Genomic DNA, 18,721 nt, shown 5'->3' with positions numbered 1-18,721 from the left:
AACACAGCAGACTAGAACAGAAAAGATAACCATCAGTTCACATACAACAGCGACGCCCGTCTGTGCCAGGATCCTTTACCACCCGCTCATCCATGGCGAGTGCTGGTCCCAAAAGTTAGCTCTTTTTAGTTAGTGCGGTCAGCTTCTTAATGGCAACTGCGTCTTTACCCGCGGGTCACGTGTCGTCTAGGATGTAGGTATGACAAGTCTCCCCTATCATCTTTCAGACACTCCCCTTTTTAGCTAAAGTCGTCTCTAAGGCCATTCTATTTTTAAAAAAGTCATAGTCGAGGTAGGTCCTATTGGTCGACTAGTCCCTATAAGGCGTCTCTAGTATAATTTATAAACCACTGCTAATTATAATAAACATAATTAATCCAGTCAACATTTATTTACCCTAATGATCAGGAAAGTGGACTCGAATCTAGTTTTAACTTGGTCTCTAATTTTTAAAACTTGTCAGGTACCCCCCTTGGCTATCCCATGACGTCAATGTACACGTGTAGATCAAAACTACCACCAGGGGTCTCTCTTCTCGCTCTAGCATAATGTTACAATACTAGTAGCGTACACAGGTACGCACGGCGTGGGACTCCCTAATCTTCACCCACACCAGTGTCCCTCCTGGAGATAGTCCTAATGGTGAACACGTCCAAGTCGCCTCACCCTTGCGTCAGGGTTTTCCCACTGCCCGTAAGTCCCTACTCCTAGGAGGGGGGGATCCCTACCTCACCTCAGAGGGAGGCCATGGATTCCCTGGGCTCATTTCCGGGCATCCATACCCTCTATCTGTACAAGTTAACACCCCACAGGGTGTGCCCTCGCCGGAACCTAAGGTCTTCTGCACTATCCCTAGGCAAATGGGAATTCCACTGACAATCCATCTTAGGAGATCGGGGCAGGCACAGTACTAGTACATTTCTCCTTTTTCTTTGGTAGCGCATGTGGTTGGCATTATCGGAACTGGCTCTTCATCTTTTTCAAACAAGGGAAACGTTGGTGTCTGACAGGATGTGGAGGAGCATAAGGGCTTTACTAAGGCACACTCCCCTGTCCAATTACCCTCCAGGCGGGTCCTCTACCTCATGTCTCCACAAAGCCAGTAAACGTCTCCTAAGGACTGGACCTGATTCTGCATCTATTCCCCTCCTATCATACTGTAGGAGGAGCAATACCCGTTGGTGAGTTCCCCAAAAATCTCCCTCCACCCTGCCTATTTGCCTGGCAGGTGTAGTTTCCAGGGTAGTCAGTAATACTCTCTCCGGTGCAAACACTTAAGTAGTTATAGAGTATTCCTTCTTTCATTTCTCACGGACAGTGAAATTAGCGGAAATGTTCGTGAAGAGACTAATAAACCACTCTTCAGCATCTACAGGGAGATTTAGGGGGACCATCCCCGAGTGTAGTCGGGCACTACCGCACACGCAACAGTTAGACTTGTTGCTCCTGTTAGCATTGTACCTCATCAACTCCAACCAGAGATTCTGGTCAGAGTAGCCAGTCGCTACTGTCAAGGTGTCCTCAAAAGGTAGGGTCGGCTATGATCATCATGTTCGTCAAGGTCTTTATCTTACGGCGGAGGGGGTTAATTATGGGCACGGGACTAAGTGAAGGCTTCCATTCGGCTGCATCTACCATATCCCTTATTTTAAACTTCCCTAAGGGATCTATCCTCCCGTACCGGTATGTCCCCAGACTATAAGTCTCCCCCGTCCCCCGGGCTTGGATCTCCCATGGTTAGTGTAACAACCGCATTAAAACCAAGCAGCATACTAAGTTCAGCCTTCCAATACCTGCTGTCCTTATTATTCTCAAGGAGGGTTATACGACTAATTAGGGATTTCCCGCTCCTATTTTTCTTATTTAAGGCACTTCGCGGTTTATAGGACTAGTCTGTTCCTGCGTTCCATCCCACTAATCCCCAATAACGGCAGTCTTCTCCCCAGACGTTATCAGTGGCGCAAGCATATTGTATTCCCCGGGTATATAAGTCATATAACCAGCTGGACTGAGCTAAATCTGGCCTGCGGTGGGATCTTGCGCCTAGACACGGGACCACAGTACAATAGTCGAAGGAATATGCGGCTACTTGAGCATTGGACGAGTTATACTAGAAGGTAACCATACCCCCATATTCTTCCGACTAAGGATTCCAGTTGCTACCTTCCTCTCTCACTAGCCCTAACCAGAGTAACGTCTTTGGCACAACTAAGACTGGTCTCCCGGATCTGAAGCTTTCTTACAGTATGAAGCGTTGATCCATGTAAGTCTTTCGGCTAGTTTCACAGCTGTGGCAGTAGTCAGAAGCACCTGGTAGGGGCCATCAAATCGGGGCTCAGGAGGGTGCTTCCTGGGGAACTTCTTGATGCACACCCAATCCCCAGGCTGCAAGATATGTGTCCCAGTGTCTGCCTCTGAGTCTGGAAGAGAACACCTGTGCATAGGCTTTGGTTAGTTCTTTAACAACGGAAATCACATACTCAGTCAACACATCAGATTGTAATTGTAACTACTGAGGATAGTAACGACCTAGTCTTGGGGCTAGCCCAAACAATCTCGTAGGGAGATAATGTATAATCCCCCCTGGGTTCATATCTAACACTGTATAAGGCTATTGGATGACAGTCTTTCCAAAGTGGCGTCATTTTTAAGTATCTTACTTTTAGCGTGCCACTACGTCTCTCCACCTTTCCACTACACTAAAGGTGGTACAGTATGTAAAAGGCCTGGGATACACCCAGAGCAGACATGACATGTTACATTCACCTGCGAAGTTTATACCTCTGTCTGACTCTGAATCACCTCTGGTACCCCATATTCACAGTTTACCTCGTTCATGAGCTTCTTTGCGGTTACCTACTTGTTTACCTTGGTAACAGGGTCGGCCTCCAACCTGCAAAGACATCAACAACAACAAGCACGTATTCATACTTCCCAACAAGTGGGAGCTGAACGTAGTCAATTTGCAATCCCTGAAATGGGTAGAGTGGTCCCGGCAAGTGTGGTGTGGCAAATTTACTTCTGCCCTGACTTACCCATGGCATAGATCATGCTAAACCGGACAAATGATGCAGCAGCTACAGAGAACCTAGAAGTCGCCCAACCTCTTTCAAGCGTCGTCGTCATTACTGCTTTACTAGGTGGGTCTTTGCGTCCATCAGCTGGGCCATCATGGGATACAGGAACTGTGGTGGGCAAGTGCTGTTGACTGTTCACCACACGCTGTCCTGTTTCTGCTGCTCCCATATTAGTCCATTTATTCTTTCCTTCCTTGCTGGCTGGTAACTGTAAAAGTCTTTAGCATATCAAAGTCCAAATTTTTGTCAATGTCCAAAGTTTTTTTTTAACACTGACTCATGCTGTCAGTATCTTTCTTCTTTCTTCCACGGCTTGAGGGCCGCTGCCTTTGCTGCGCTGTCAGCGAGGGTGTCGTCTCTCGCCTCTCCAGTGTAGGAATCGGTGCGAACTCTCAACTTTGTCAGGTAGAAGTAGGGCCTCCATGCGACTCTGTACCGTTGCACCATTCTCAATTGGTTGTCCTGCTAAGGTAAAAAACTGTCTGGCCTTCCATATTGGGCCGTAATCATGAGCTATGCCAAATGCATACCAGGAGTCAGTGTAAAGGATTGCCGGTCTTACCTCTCGCCACTCTACACGCCTCAGTGAGGGCCTTCCATTCCGCTTATTGTACTGTGACATGCGGAGGCAGAGCTTCTGCTTCTAGGACATCTTGTTGTGTGACCACTGCATATCCGATGTGGAGTCATCAATCCTCACCCTGGTACCATCTGCAAAAAGCTCAACATATGCATTATCAACAGAGGTTCTGATAACTGTTTGCATATCTGCAGTTTCTTACTGAATTAGTACTAAATAATCGTTCTGATGTTCTATTTCACATGGCTCGGAATCTTGTAGCACAAAATCATTTATTTATTTTTTTTCCAAACCCAATAGCTGATCTACAACACCTAGATCATCTATGACCCAGATCACCTATGCCTCCCCCCTTTTGAACCGCAATACTCAATGGAAAAAGAGTCATTGCGTTCAAACTAGTAAACCAAGAGGCACAAAAACAAGCACTTTGTAGGTCAAGGTGACATTGTATGCAGCGAAGTCTGAGCAAAAATCTCCTTAAAAAAAAATTTTATTTTTTTTTTTTATTTCAGGTCGCAGTTAGCATTTTTTAACACAAGGGGGCGCAACACAAGTAAAATTTTACGTCACCCAGTGTAATAGTATTTCAGGGTATGGCCAGCGTTTAGCTTTTACTCTCCTGTCGGAATATAATTATAGCTTCAGTGTAGACTGACACTAGAATATACAAAAGACTTAAAAAAAACTAAAGAATACGGATGAATTAACATCCTACTCTGGGCAATTCAGTCCCTCTTTCTTCACATAAAAAGTAAAATTAATTCACCAAATTGCATGAAAAAGTTTGCTGGGTGACTATAGGGAAATTATTCCATCTGTAGGAGCCTTCCATAACATCATCTGTCTGAGTATCCATTGGAGAAGCGGGCAGTGGAAAACAGAGCCCCTGGGAACATGAGAGAGCGTCCCCTGTCATGTATTCCCGGCCTCTGCCCCCCATGCATCAACTCCAATCTTCCATGCACTATAAACCAGCTTAGTCATCTACTATGTCCCAAGCTGCATCTCCACAAAGGTTTGTTTCCCTGAACTTATCACACATCCAAAGTGGCCACATCTTGGAGCGTAACAAAGTCTGGTCAAACAAAACCTTACTTCAGACAATCATGATGTTAGCACTGGATACAGTGGCATTGGGGAATATAGGCCTCCCAAATGCAGCAAAATGACCGCCAGAGGCAGAAAGGGGCGGGGCTACAAATCTCCCAAGTGAGGCAAAATGGCTGCCGGAGGAACGGGCGGGGCCAGGGGCAGCAGCACTTCCAGGTGAGGCAAGATGGCTGCTGGAGGAGGAAGGGGCGGGGCCAGGTCCTGCCCCGGATGGGGAGGGACCGGAAGTAACATCACACACCCTGAAAGTGAGCACATGGGGGGAAGTAACTTCAGGGTGGGGGCAGGCCTCACTACATTTACTGCAGAGTCACACCATGTTGGATTGTAAACATTGCAAGCACGGCCGCCATTACAGGGAGGGGCCGCAGTCAACACAAAGACATTACATTGTTCATTAGCAATACACATACCCCCCTACATGCTTTCCCCTCTTCAATCTCTTAACTACATTATACCTCCTTCTAGCAATCTAAAAACACATTTCTTTCTGCTAGGCTTCCTGCTCATCTTCTGAAAACTTTCTACAACCTATCTTACCTGTCCATGACCTAGCATTTCTGCTTATCTGTCCATGACCTAACATTCCTTTCTGCAACTTTTCCTGAGCCTTCTCTTTGTATAACATTTCTACATGTTTTGCATATTCCAAAACATCCTGTACTGATCCCTCATTCTATTCTGCCTGCTTATTCTATTCTATTCAAAGTTTCTGCACACAGTACTGTTTCTTTTGTAAAATCTGCTTTCTTCAAATCCTTCCCATATAACCCTTCTTTCCCACTCAGATTACAATACGCATTAATTCTATAAAACACAGGGAAAGACAAAGTAAACAGAAAGGGTTAATTGAGAAGTGCTCTTAGTGGCTTAACTTCAGTCCACTCTCTTACCAGCACCCCTCCCCCAATAATCAACACTGCACATTGTTTCTATAATAGCAGACAGACGGGATTACTGGAGAATACCCACAACGGCTCAAGGTATATATATATATCCACCTTTATATCAACCCAAGGTATATATCTCATCTACCTTTATAACAGCCCACCGTATACTAGTAATCCCCAAGAGCACTCCTTGTACACGATCTAGACAGGACATTTAGCTATACACAGAGACTGACGATTATTTTCAATGACCAAAACCTCAATAATATTCTGGAGAAATCAGCCGTCACAAAGCACGACTATACTTCATACGTATATACCTTTCCACATATGAGAACATAACACGCTCAATCATATGGTAAGTATTCGTATCATAAATCTTCCTAACCTCACACTAGTTTTACCTAGGAGCACGTGTCACTGGCGTGTTCCCTCAGACTTAAACAGCCGAGTCCGCCCTCCCGACACATTAACCCTCACAGAATTTATCTCTTGGTCTTGTATACACAATTTTTAACCGTCTCAGACATAACAGACACAGCATACAAAATACCCCTTAAGCAGGTTAAAACGGGGGTCTTTTCCGAGTAAGAAAGAACTATATTACCTGCCTTTCATTGATTTATCACTCTGGATCAGGTACAGGCAGAAAAGCAGTCAGAACCCAGATCACATCGGTAGATTTACATAAAGCAATCTTACCGTGTTCTGTAGATTTTCGGGCCCCTGAGTTCTGCGTGCCATCCGCCGATCTCTGTATTTTTCCAGAATGAAAGAAATCAAAATCTCTTAACTCGGTCCACCCAGAGACGCCACTGAACTGGATTATGATTTTCTCCAGCAGGCTTTTGGGGTATTTTGTCGCTTTCCTAATTGTATCGTGTGCACACATCATCGTGGAGCAAATTAGACACAAGCTATCAGCCTCATATCCAAAATGGCTCTCTGCCCAGAAACAGCCAGACAGGGCCTTTTATTGTACAGACACACAATGGGCGTGCAACAGGTTACATCAGTAACATATAGGATTCTCATTTGTCGGATCATATAGAATCCCCCGCCTCCCCTTCTCCCCACCTCTCTCAAGTAGAAGCCTTTGTCTTTAACATGTGTCCAAATCTGAAAGTGAAAGTAGATATCCCTTTGTTCAAGAAGATTCTGTGTGTGGGGGATGGGGAGGACTGGGAAAACACTCAAGCAATAACATATAACACTGTGATTTAACTCTTTCCTTATGCAGCAGAGTTCCACATTAGGCTGAAGTCATTACAATAGCATAATACATTTGGGTTATACAAAGCGATAGACATTTTATAAATAATCATCATGTCTATCACAATAGGCCATTTGAATTCATTCCAAGAAACATCAATAAAAAGGAAGTCATGGAATACATAATTTAAGAGTAGAAATTGATAGCTGCTATAATTTTCCTCAATATGGCAACCATTTTCACGTTATGGATGATTTTGAACATACACTGATGTAGAGACAGCATTTTATTCCATTTTTTCTTTTTGTTACAGTTGCATTTGAACTATGTAACAACTGAAAATTAACAATATATGTTCAAAAAATAGGACAGAAAGCAAACTTTGGAACTTGGACAATTGGTCCAAGAAAAAAACTTGCTCATGTAAAATAACCCAGTCAAATTAATCTTTAGTTTTTTTTTTCTTGTGAGACTTCTATACATCTCAAAATCAGACATAACTTGCACAGAAAAATTTCCCATGTGAATAGACCCTTAAGGCACATTTACATTGGACAAGTGTCGACCCTGTATCCCTGCACTCCCAGGTTCCTGCACGGGAGCTAGCACAGCTGGCTGGGTCATGGAGCGGCCAGCAGGGGGCGGGGCAGTGTAGGAGATATGGAAAGGCGGCTGTTTAAACTGCATTATGAGCGATGATCGTCATCGTTCATCTTTTGGGCTGCTAAAAGATGAGCGATGACGATCATCGCTCATAGTGCAGTTTAAACAACCGCCGTTCAATAGCGAACGGCTCCTGTGTTATGTGAATAGAGAGGGGCGGGGGAGCGAAGGGCAATAAAGGGCAATTCTTGAGGAAAACTTGTGTCAGTCTGTCAAAGATTATAAATTAGGATAGAAGTTCACCTTCCAGCAGGACAATGACCTTAAAAGTATTGCTAAAGCTACACTAGAGGGGTCTAAAGGCCCTTTTAGACACAACGATTTTTGCTCAAAAAGCCGTCTTTTGAGCGATAATTGTTGTGTAACTGCACTGACATCGTGCAGTTTCCGTTAAGCCATCGCTCATCGTTGTCTTTCAGCAAAGATGATCAGCCTTATCAGAAATTCACAGCAGGATACATCTGATACTATTGTTTCAGCTGTATCCCGCTCCCTGAAGACAGGCGGGATATGAAGAACAGAGCGGTCCAGCTGTGTTCTCCATACACCATTTGAAGCGCTCGGCTGTAAAACAGCCGGGTGCTTCGAGCGGCAAACAGCTGGATGCAGAAGACAAGCGGGGACACCCCCTTGTCTTCTGCATCCTCGGCTCGGAGCGCCCAGCTGTATAACAGAGCAGAGAACAGATGGATGCAGAAGACAAGCGGGGAAACCCCACTTGTCTTCTGAGTCCTCTGCTCAGAACGCAAGGTAATCGCTCGACATTTCAATGTCTCGGAATAGTCCAATCAAAGCCCAGACCTCAATCTAATTGAGAATCTGTGGCATGACTTGAAGACTGCTGAATACCAACAAAACCTATGTATCATGAAGGACTTGGAGCAGTTTTGTCTGCAACAAACGACAAAACTCCCAGTGACTAAATGTGCTAGGCTAAAACAGGCGTACTCCAGGAGATTTTCATCTGTAATTGCAAAGTAGCTCTGCAAGGTATTGTGAATCGAAATGCTTTCTGTACGCACAAAACGTTCTCTGTTTTTTTTGCATTAATTATTGCTTGGGTCACAGTACAAAATATTTTGAACCTTCAATATGGTCTATATGTTGTGTAACTCAAATAGTACAAGCCGCCCCCCCCCCCCCCCCTTCTACCCCCAAAATCTATTTCAGGTCATAATGCAGCAAGACAAGAAAAACACTTAGGGGGCTGGATACTTTCACAAGGTACTGTAATATTTAGTATTTATATGTTCATATGAACAGTGGATAATACTATAGATTACACAACTCTTTATGCATAGACCACATATGGATCCTGAATTGGATACCAATTGATTCTGTTTTGAAACTCTGCCAGTGCTGCTGAATGACTTCACACTAAAGTGGCACATAAGAGGAAGTCTTTCGCATCCAGTCAGGCCAAGAGAACCTTGTATGACAGGAAGGACCAAAAAGAGGAAAAAATAACTCTTTCAACAAAGAGTTTCCTCATGGTTACATGATTTAACTATTAGGAAATTCAAGACACAACAAAAGCCACACATGAGGAACAGTACCATAAAGGAGAAACTCATGAGGGAAAGATAATATGCAAATTATACATATTATGTAATCACCAAGGACCAAAATAAAACTGGACTTTCTGGTTAGAGAAAGTTAGACTAAATTTTAATTTTAGTGGTGAAGCAATTTTACAACAAATATGGCTGCCTTGTTAAAAAAGAAAAAAAAGTTTGGTACTGTGTTAGCCAGTTGGGCAAAATGTGATTGTTCTCAGTAAGAGAAACCAAGTAATCTTGTAGATATGATACCTTTTAATGGCTAACATTGTGTATTTTTGTTAGCATTTAAAAGGAATCATATCTACAAGATTACTTGATTTCTCTTACTGAGAACAATCACGTTTTGTTAAAAAAGAAAGATTCCTGGAAATAGACATGTAATTAAAGGTATGTGTAACATACCAGATATTAGACTTGTTGTCTTACCAGTAGAAGAGAAATTTGTATTTTGGATATCTTATATGCATAATCACATAGTCAAACTACTAACGACCACTTGTCCGTTATATGTATGTATGTGTGTGAGTGCTTCTCATGCTCCCCCCTGGTAATGTCATTGCACGTCCTACAGCGTATATAAAACAGAGAGCCTGACTGACAGAAGAAGAACAAAGTTAGGGCTCTTGGAAGGGTTGGACAAAAATAACAAAATGAGAATATAACTAAGTTGTTATTATCTTAGACACAACTCAGTGGTCCTGACAGGAGACACCGACCTACTGCCACCACAGAGATCTGGTGGGCTAAAGGACCTGCAGTGATGTCACTACTGTGGAAGGAGCCATTCAGTAGTTTGGTAGAAAGTAATGTTTACTGGATAAGCCGACAGCAGCTACCAGGATCTGTAATGATGTCACTGTCATGTGATCACCTGTGTGGGTGGTGTCAGGAAACACATGACCAAGGGCTGATCGCTGTATTCAGGAATATGCTGTGTGTGTGATGTCTGCAAATCAGGATAGATGTAGTAGAGCTGTGTGTGATGTGTGTGAATCAGCATGGATATAGTAGATGTTGCGTCCGCTGGGCGCACCTCGCCACAGCATGGATGCAGGAAGTGGTATTGTGTTCAAACTGGACGCACTGGCTGGAACACCCAAGGGACAGTGAACGGCATACTGGAAACAACTCATGGACAGACATAATATAGGACTGACAAATGACCAACACACTCACCAAGCATCCCCGCATGCATAAGCAGATGGTATTGCCGTGAAAGTACGAGCTATTGGTTCATGAATTGGCCAAGTCACTTAAGCTCGTAAGTCACTTCAAGGATCCTCGTAGTCTTCTGGATCCCTACGCTAACAAGACAACATCCAACAGATACCTGCCTGCAAGCTGGGCGGTCGCTCTGATAAGGGCAACCTCGCAGTGGAACCTAAAGGCCACACTATCCCAGAGATGACAAATGATCCAGCAGGACAGAACACAGTTCACATGAGCACTCTAAGGCTATCATGCAAGAAAGAACACACACAGAACAGGACTGTCGACACCTAATGTCTGGCCACCTGCACAAACACTGGACAAGACACCATTCACACACACAACACATATAACAAGAATGCAGGAAACCAAACCATAGAGTGAAGGGATACGAGCTTCCTCTTGCAGAGAGACTGGTGTATATATATGCAGCAGACCAGTGGGGGTTGACTGGCAGGAGGAACTCGACATCCAGCCAGCTTAATTATCTCACACCTGTGAAGGTGTGCTCCTAGAACCCTGTAGAACAACAGATCCTAGCAGCACAACCTGACAGTAGAGCTGTGTGTGTGATGTGTGTGAATCAGCATGAATGTAGTAGAGCCGTGTGTGATATGTGGGAATCAGCATGGATGTAGTACAGCTGTGTGTGATGTGTGGGAATCAACATGGATGTAGTACAGCTGCGTGTGATGTGTGGGAATCAGCATGGATGGAGTACAGCTGTGTGTGATGTGTGGGAATCAACATGAATGTAGTAGAGCTGTGTGTGTAATATGTGGGAATCAGGATGAATGTAGTACAGCTGTGTGTGTAATATGTGGGAATCAGGATGGATGTAGTAGAGCTGTGTGTGTGATGTCTGTCCATCAGCATGGATGTAGTACAGCTGTGTGTGTCATGTGTGGGAATCACCATGGATTTAGCAGAGTTGTGTGGGTCATGTGTGGGAATGAGCATGGATGTAGTACAGCTGTGTGTGTGATGTGTGGGGATCAGGATGGATGTAGTAGAGCTGTGTGATGTGTGGGGTCAGATTGAATATAGTAGAGCTATGTGTGGGGATCAGGATGGATGTAGAATGTAGCAGAGCTGTGTAGCACATTGCGCCACCAGAAACACTGGTACTATAATTTCCTGATAATTACTAGTAATATGTAGAAAACTTACTAGTCACACGTGTTTCCTTTTTGCAAACAGCTGAGCAACGTCACTTGATGTGCAGATGTGAGCATCGCAGGTCAAATTTAAAGCAAAGAAGGCATAACTGTGTCTGTCAAAGGAGGCATTGTGGCTGGCTGAGGGACTGTCTGGCTGTTTTTGGGGCATTGTCAGTGTTATTGGGGATAATCTGTGTCTGTCCTGGGAGCCTGCTGCATTAGACTAACCTAGTAAGATCCTATGCAGATTGTTGTACATACATAGGCCTTGTCCCCATGAGTTTGAGAACGTTTGGTGCTTATAAGTCAATTGCTCTGCAACAGTAACTCACTTCGCTTAAAATCGTCATAGTTCTCTTGTAAAAGTACTGTAAATGCTGTACAGCCCATGTTAATGTAAGGGGGTTGAGTATAGTGCCCTTATATTAGTTATATTTTCCCTGACAAATGTGTAATATGATGTTTTACTGCTCTCTAGTATAAATGACTGTTAGAAAACAATAGTATTTGTTTCAAGGTTTACCTGATTGGTGGATGGTTACGGGGAAGGTCAGACAGATGTATAGGGACGTCAAATATGCAGCGGGAAAGAGCCAAAAAAAACTTTGGTTACCTTGAGTTGATGAGCTGCTGCAATCATTGGCACCCTGTCGCCTGTTGGTCTTCCTCTATTGTGTATAGAATAAAGTTTCTTTGGCAGCATGTGGACCGTGATTGGAATTTATTTTGTCATGGCTGATTGACAGGTAAATCCTAAATCCTACCCCTGCAATTGAGCTTGTCTAGCACTTTATGCTCCAGGACTACTAGGTATGCCACTCACCTTCCCCAAAGAGCAGGACCCCCATCTCCGAACCAGATGGAAAGCCTTGTGCCTGACAATCCACAATTCCTATCCGATCGTGTGGGACCAGCCTAAGGTAGATCTCTACCTTTTATCACGTGACAGGGAACCGCTCTTTGAGGCCACCAGTCACTGCCCAATGCTCTCGGCTACCTTTGGTAGCTATGAGCAAGGAGATTGTAAATTTTCCGGGCCCTGCCCAACTTCTGCGCATGTGCAGAGGCCGGGAAAGGTCCATTGAGGATGATTGCGTCAGGGTTCAAATTGCGGAGGATTCCGTAAGACGTTTTAACTCCCCTTACCGATTGCATTAGTGATAGGACATTAAATTTTTACTTTTACAAGATCGCCATTATCCATTGGATAATGATGATCACGCGTCCGGGGACCACATACCATCGCTCCCCGTGAAGACTCCAGGCTCTCGGCTACCTTTGGCACTCAGCCTATTAGTAGCTAACTAGTTTCATTTGCATGTATTTATGGAACAGCAGGTGGTCTGTTATTTAAATAGATCGCTATTGTTCTCCAGTGGGACAGCAGCTGAAAGAATGTTATCAGTCTCTCTTATCAGGGACCATAGTTTTTAAGCAGAACTGAATTCAGTGATGGACGAAAAGTGTACAGTAAGTGCACGATGAGCACACATTTACAAGCAATGATTATCGCTCAAAAGATGACTTTTGGCTGAATTTTGAGCGATAATCATTGCGTGTAAAAGGGCCCTAAGGCTGTGGAGCACAATAATCATGCACTTAGGGAGTGGAAGGGCCAGGCTTTTATAGTGTGCCTAATAATAAGCAGAGGCAGGGTCAAGACGGGGAACCGATCAGGAAACAGAGGATCATTGCTAGGCTTTAGCAGGGAAGCTGTCTAGACGACTGGGTGGCTCAGCAGGAAGGGCTGCTGACTGGAGTACAGGAGGTCCCGGTTTTGATCTCTGACATGTCCATTGTTCCAGTCAGCCTATCAGTGACTGGTTTAGGCCGGGCTCATACAGGTGGTTGTGAGCCCAGCTGGTGACCCTGCATATTTGATTTTCTTGTATTGCATGTGACCGGGACGGCTCAATGTTGGTCATACGCAGTACAGTTTTTTTTTAATATTTGTATTTCCTGCGCCATTGCTTAGCAATGCCACGGGTACTCAGCGGCTCATATGCAATGTTAATTGCATATTGGCTGTGGGTTGGACGGCCCCCCGCATGGAATCTGTAGCAAGATAGTGCATACTGCGATTTTTTCTCCACTCGCGGAATATGCAATTCGTATCCACAAGTGTGAACAAAAAAGCGATTCTGCAATTGAAATCCACCTGTGTGAGCCCGGCCTTATGGTATTTATTCCGTCTCCTCCATATTTATCCTAGGGATGTATGGAGAATCTATCTAGGTTCCTGATGCGGGGTGGCCCTTTTCAGGGTGGTTGTTTCACTTTATAGGCAGGTCCAGTTGGGGCACATCAGGGAAAGTTCCTAGTCTCCATCTGCGTCAGTACTCTTGTCTCATACATCTAGCTGCTCAATAACCTTTGGTGTTCTATTCGTGATCCTGCCTATTTCTTTTTCTGTATCTGTTGATCGGTAACTCAACAGGACTGGACGAACGTAGCACCTGTAGTGAAATATAAAAATGCCACAAAAATACATTAAAGTGGCTATCTATCCTGTTACCTTAGAGGGTGTAACAGGATAGAGAGGGATATAATGAGTGAAGAGATGTCAATGGGGGTCATGCGACAATAGGCTCAGAATGATGCAGCAGCTGACAGATGGTGGCCAAAATTTTTTTATATAAAAATAAACTTTTACTGAACTAAAACTGATTTACTATTTCTGCTCAATAGGAGTGCTTGGTACTTGATCTCTCAGTACTGCATTATCTCCTATGGAGGAGGCGTGCTCAAAGGTCCTTCACCACACATAAAACCTCTATGAGGCTTCTACAAAATGGCGCTGTCTAGAGCCTGCACACCGAAGCCATTGGCCACATACTCCGAGCAGTTGAGCCACTAACATTGTATGGGAGGGTGCGGAGCACCCCCCCCTCCCTTACAGAGAACTATAGTTTTCCATTATTTGATTCAGTAATTTCATGTAAAAAGTTATTTAAATGTTGTCAGGGCTCACAAAAAAAGCCTGTGAGTTGTCCTTCCGCTATCTGCACACAGTGATTGATAGATTTATATATGAAAATAATGAATCATATAATAAAAAGCATGTTCAGCATCGTCCCTTCTATCCTATGTTGCCCCGTATACTGTACCTGACAGAGTCACTTTAATCATAAACACGTTGCATAGCATGGATTTAAATGAAATTGACATACTACAAGACAACTGATGCACAAGATTTAATATGGTCACTGTTGCATGCTGCTCAATTTCTCAGACTGAAAACAAATAATACCTCCATCAAGTACACATGGTATTCTTATACTGTATGGATACAATATATTTCAGAATATATGACCAGACTTCTTGTTTCATTAGATTGAGTTGTTACAAAAAAAACTTCAGTCAAGGTATTAGGGCTTCACTTACAACATTTGACTTGGCAATGAAATGAATCTTGCTTTTGCACCTCATACTTGCAGTTTTTAACTAATCTATAGCCGTAGAGACAACCTTGTAAGAATGGAATGCAATTATTTTGACTGGACAATGCATAAATTCAATAAAATACCAGATAACTGAGAAATTATGTTTTTTTATTTCTTTCCTGTTTGCATTCGTGCCACACTCTACTTAGGCAGTGGAGAATGTAACGGCACTGTGCCAAAGAGTAGTCATAAATGGGGACTTTAATATAAAAAAAAATAGGAAATGCCTTTTGACTTACTTCCTTAACTATGCTCAGGAGTGAAGCCTTGGAAGATGAACCACCAAATTATTATTATTTCTCTGACAAAACATATTTATGTTAAAAAGTATACATCTTTATGAACAAACATGACATACCGACAGACTGGGGAAAGTGACCCTGTGCTGAAGGGAAGATGGCGAGGCCCTGCCTAACAAGCAGAGCGATCGCCTCAAAAAAGGCAGCCACACGCTGCAACCTCAGCCATGGCTCTCCCCGAATAGGTGGTACACTGAACCAGGACAAGAATGGACAAGCCAAATGCACAAACACACTTATCACACAACCTCACACACTAAAGCAGATGATAACGCTGAATATAAAAGCGAGCGATTAGTTTGTACATTGGCCAATGAACTTAAGCTGGAAGGACGTGACAAGACTCCTTGTGTCTTGTAGTCTCTACACTAGCAAGACACAAAATCAGGCAGCGCAGGACACCAAACACCCAGCAAACTGCAAGCTGACCGGACACTACACACACAGCAAGCTGCAAGCTGACTTGACACAAACACAGGCAGACAAGACTGAGGAGATACAACTTCCTCCTGCAGAGGGGGTGGAGTATACATCTACCCCCAGACCCAGGGGATTAGCTGACCAGAACCACCACACCCAGCCAGCTCAATTAACACTCACCTGTGCAGATACACTCCTGGAACCCAGAGTACTACAAATCCCAGAAGCACAACCTAACACATATTTATGATGTGTTATTTATTATGCTAGCTTGATATCAGTAGGCTTGTAGTCACAGCCAGCAACTACAATGCTGTGCAAAAGTATTCCCCACCCTTGGTTATTTTCTAGTTTTGTTCCAGTAAATTAATATGGATAGTCCAAATTGTTACAGGAGGATGAATAGATACATCGTTTAAATCGTTAAAAAAACAATAATTATATATATATATATATATATATATATATATATATATATATATACACACACATACATATACATACACACTGAAATGTTGTGAGTGTATACAGGCTCAGACTGGCCAGCTGGGAAGCCGATGAGTACTTCAGAGGGCCCCTTAGATAAGGGTTAGCCCCATCCCCTTGCATTATCCTGGCATTCACTTTGAAAACAGCGCACAATATTTCTCTGTGAGGGCCTCTCCCCAGTAATGGCCTAGCAGATGTTAGTGCAAAAAAATAAAAATTTGCTATATGATATGCTTCTGGGTTCAAAATTCTTAGTTAGAGGGTAGCCGAGCTCAGTAGAATAACACTCACCACAACAACACTTCGCGTGATCAAAGTTATCTGTTTATTGATTGACAGGCAGCAGTTTTTATAGGGCCACATGCTTTGATTACAGTAATTCAAATCCATTATAATTCATTTATTACCATTGGTCGATGAAACAAACACAATATGAATATGCAAGATAAGGAATTTAATATCTAAAATGCCAAACAAACGCGACACAAGCGCAGAAAACTCATATGTGATTAAATTCGTGGAACACAAAAGTACAGTAAATCTAAACAATAAATTGTTTAGAGAGAATTTTTAAGAACATATGTGAAAAGCTAGGAATATGTCAGTTTGACCCGCCGGCCAGTCTACATGCCACATAGCTGTCTTCTGAAGCTCTGGCCTTAGTCATTCATAACTATTTAATATCCAGAAATCCTCAAGAAAGAGGACAAATTAATACAGTGGAAGGAGGCACAGAAGATGGCTACTTTTTTCACAAAATGGCTACACATAGGATAGAACATGGAGTCAAATTCATTCCACTAACACAGAAGAGAAAGCCCCTTCCACCAGCTCAGAGCTCAGAGCTCAGAGCTACTTGTTACAGCTAGCACTCTTCCTGCTTTTCTGGCCTGCAGAGTCTACTCTCTCGTTCAGGTACTGAAACTCCCTCACTATGCTACCCTGCATGAAACTAGTTTGGATGGAAAATCATTTTAACATACAGATGCAGAGGGCAGTCTCAAATTTCTGTGTGTGAGCAGTAATTTAGATTAAGAGGAATGTATACCCCTGCCCTCTGTATCTGTATGTTATAATTATGTGCCATTCAAACTAGTTTAATTCATTAGCCAAACGAAGGGGGTGAGATATCCCCGAAAGCTTGCTTGCTGTAACAGCATGCATTTTTGTTAGCCATTAAAAGGTATCATATCTACAAGATTACTTGATTTCTCTCACTGAAAACAATTACACAGGATGGATCATATGGATGAGGATACATGACTTAAGCTGTTTTCACATTAGCATATTATGGCCGCATTTTTGCATGCGTAATATGGATAAGTGTCCCAGCTCGAGCATGGATCTCATGACTTAAACTCAGAACACCATAATCATTATGTTCTGAGATTGGGTCACTAGACCTGCAGTTTGGCCAGGATAGTCATCCATATTAGGGATGCACAAATATGGCTGTAATATGCTCACGTGAAACCAGCCTTAATTACCTTAGTTTTGGATTCCATTCCTAATGTTTTCTAACTTTATTTCCTTCATGGTTTCTCACTTACAGTTTATACAAACATACAAACAAATCTGTTCACACTTTTTAATACCTATCTAGTGTCTTCCAGAGGAATACAGTATTTTTCTGTCAATAGAATTTTCTTAAAAGTAATATTTTAGGTGTAGAATTTGTCTCCTCATTTCCTAGTTTTATCTGTTTTTATTCTCCCCATACAGTCCACTTCTGCTATACACTAGTTTTAACTATTTCCAATCCACTGTCTGACCTCTGAAGACATTATGATTTAAGGGTATAAAGCTCCAATGTCGGAAGACGTCTGTCAGGGGTTCTCTTACTGTATATTGCCAGCCTCTCTGCTATCGGAGCCGATCCACCGTGTCACCTCATGCAGTAGTGGCTTTAGCCAGCAGACAAGCCATTGTATAATGGCAGATAAAGAGTAAGCCCCCTAGGAAAACCAGGATACAAATTGGATTGGAATGGGTTAATATGTAAATCACTCCTTGAATTTCTCTTGCCCATTGCTTGCTTAGTTGGTTAATAGTATTTCCATGCCTGCAGTTTCCAAATAGAAATGATCGCAATTTAAACATTATGTCACTGGTTCAGTCAATGTAAAAAAAAAAAAGACAAACAAAACTGCAGCTCTGAAAACAATTGTGAATGTTAAATGTAGTCTTTATTTAAAAGCTGTATTGAACACATTTAAAAGCTCATTTAGATGATGGAATATTCCATTTTCCATTACTTATCAAACTTCAAACACTTGCCCTAATGATGAACTTCACAACTGTATTGAAATATACATGAACACCCAGGGAGATATCTCCTAAACATTGTGAATCAAAGCACTGGAAAAACTTTGGTGGTATTCAAATGCCAGATACTAATGGATGGAAAGTAACTAAAAAAATAGCTTTGTTAGTTTCCAAACTCTTGGGTGGTAATAACAACAGCCCTAAATTAAAAATCATGTTCAATGAATTTCAGTAAGGTCGGCTTCACACAAGAGATAGATTCACGCGAGATTTGTGCGTTTTGAGACACACAAATCTCATTCTTTTGAATGGGGTCATACACATGAGCGATGCTTTCC

The sequence above is a fragment of the Eleutherodactylus coqui genome, chromosome 1, assembly GCF_035609145.1.
Source record: "Eleutherodactylus coqui strain aEleCoq1 chromosome 1, aEleCoq1.hap1, whole genome shotgun sequence".
NCBI classification, from domain to species: Eukaryota; Metazoa; Chordata; class Amphibia; order Anura; family Eleutherodactylidae; genus Eleutherodactylus; species Eleutherodactylus coqui.
This window is presented reverse-complemented; position numbering follows the sequence as displayed.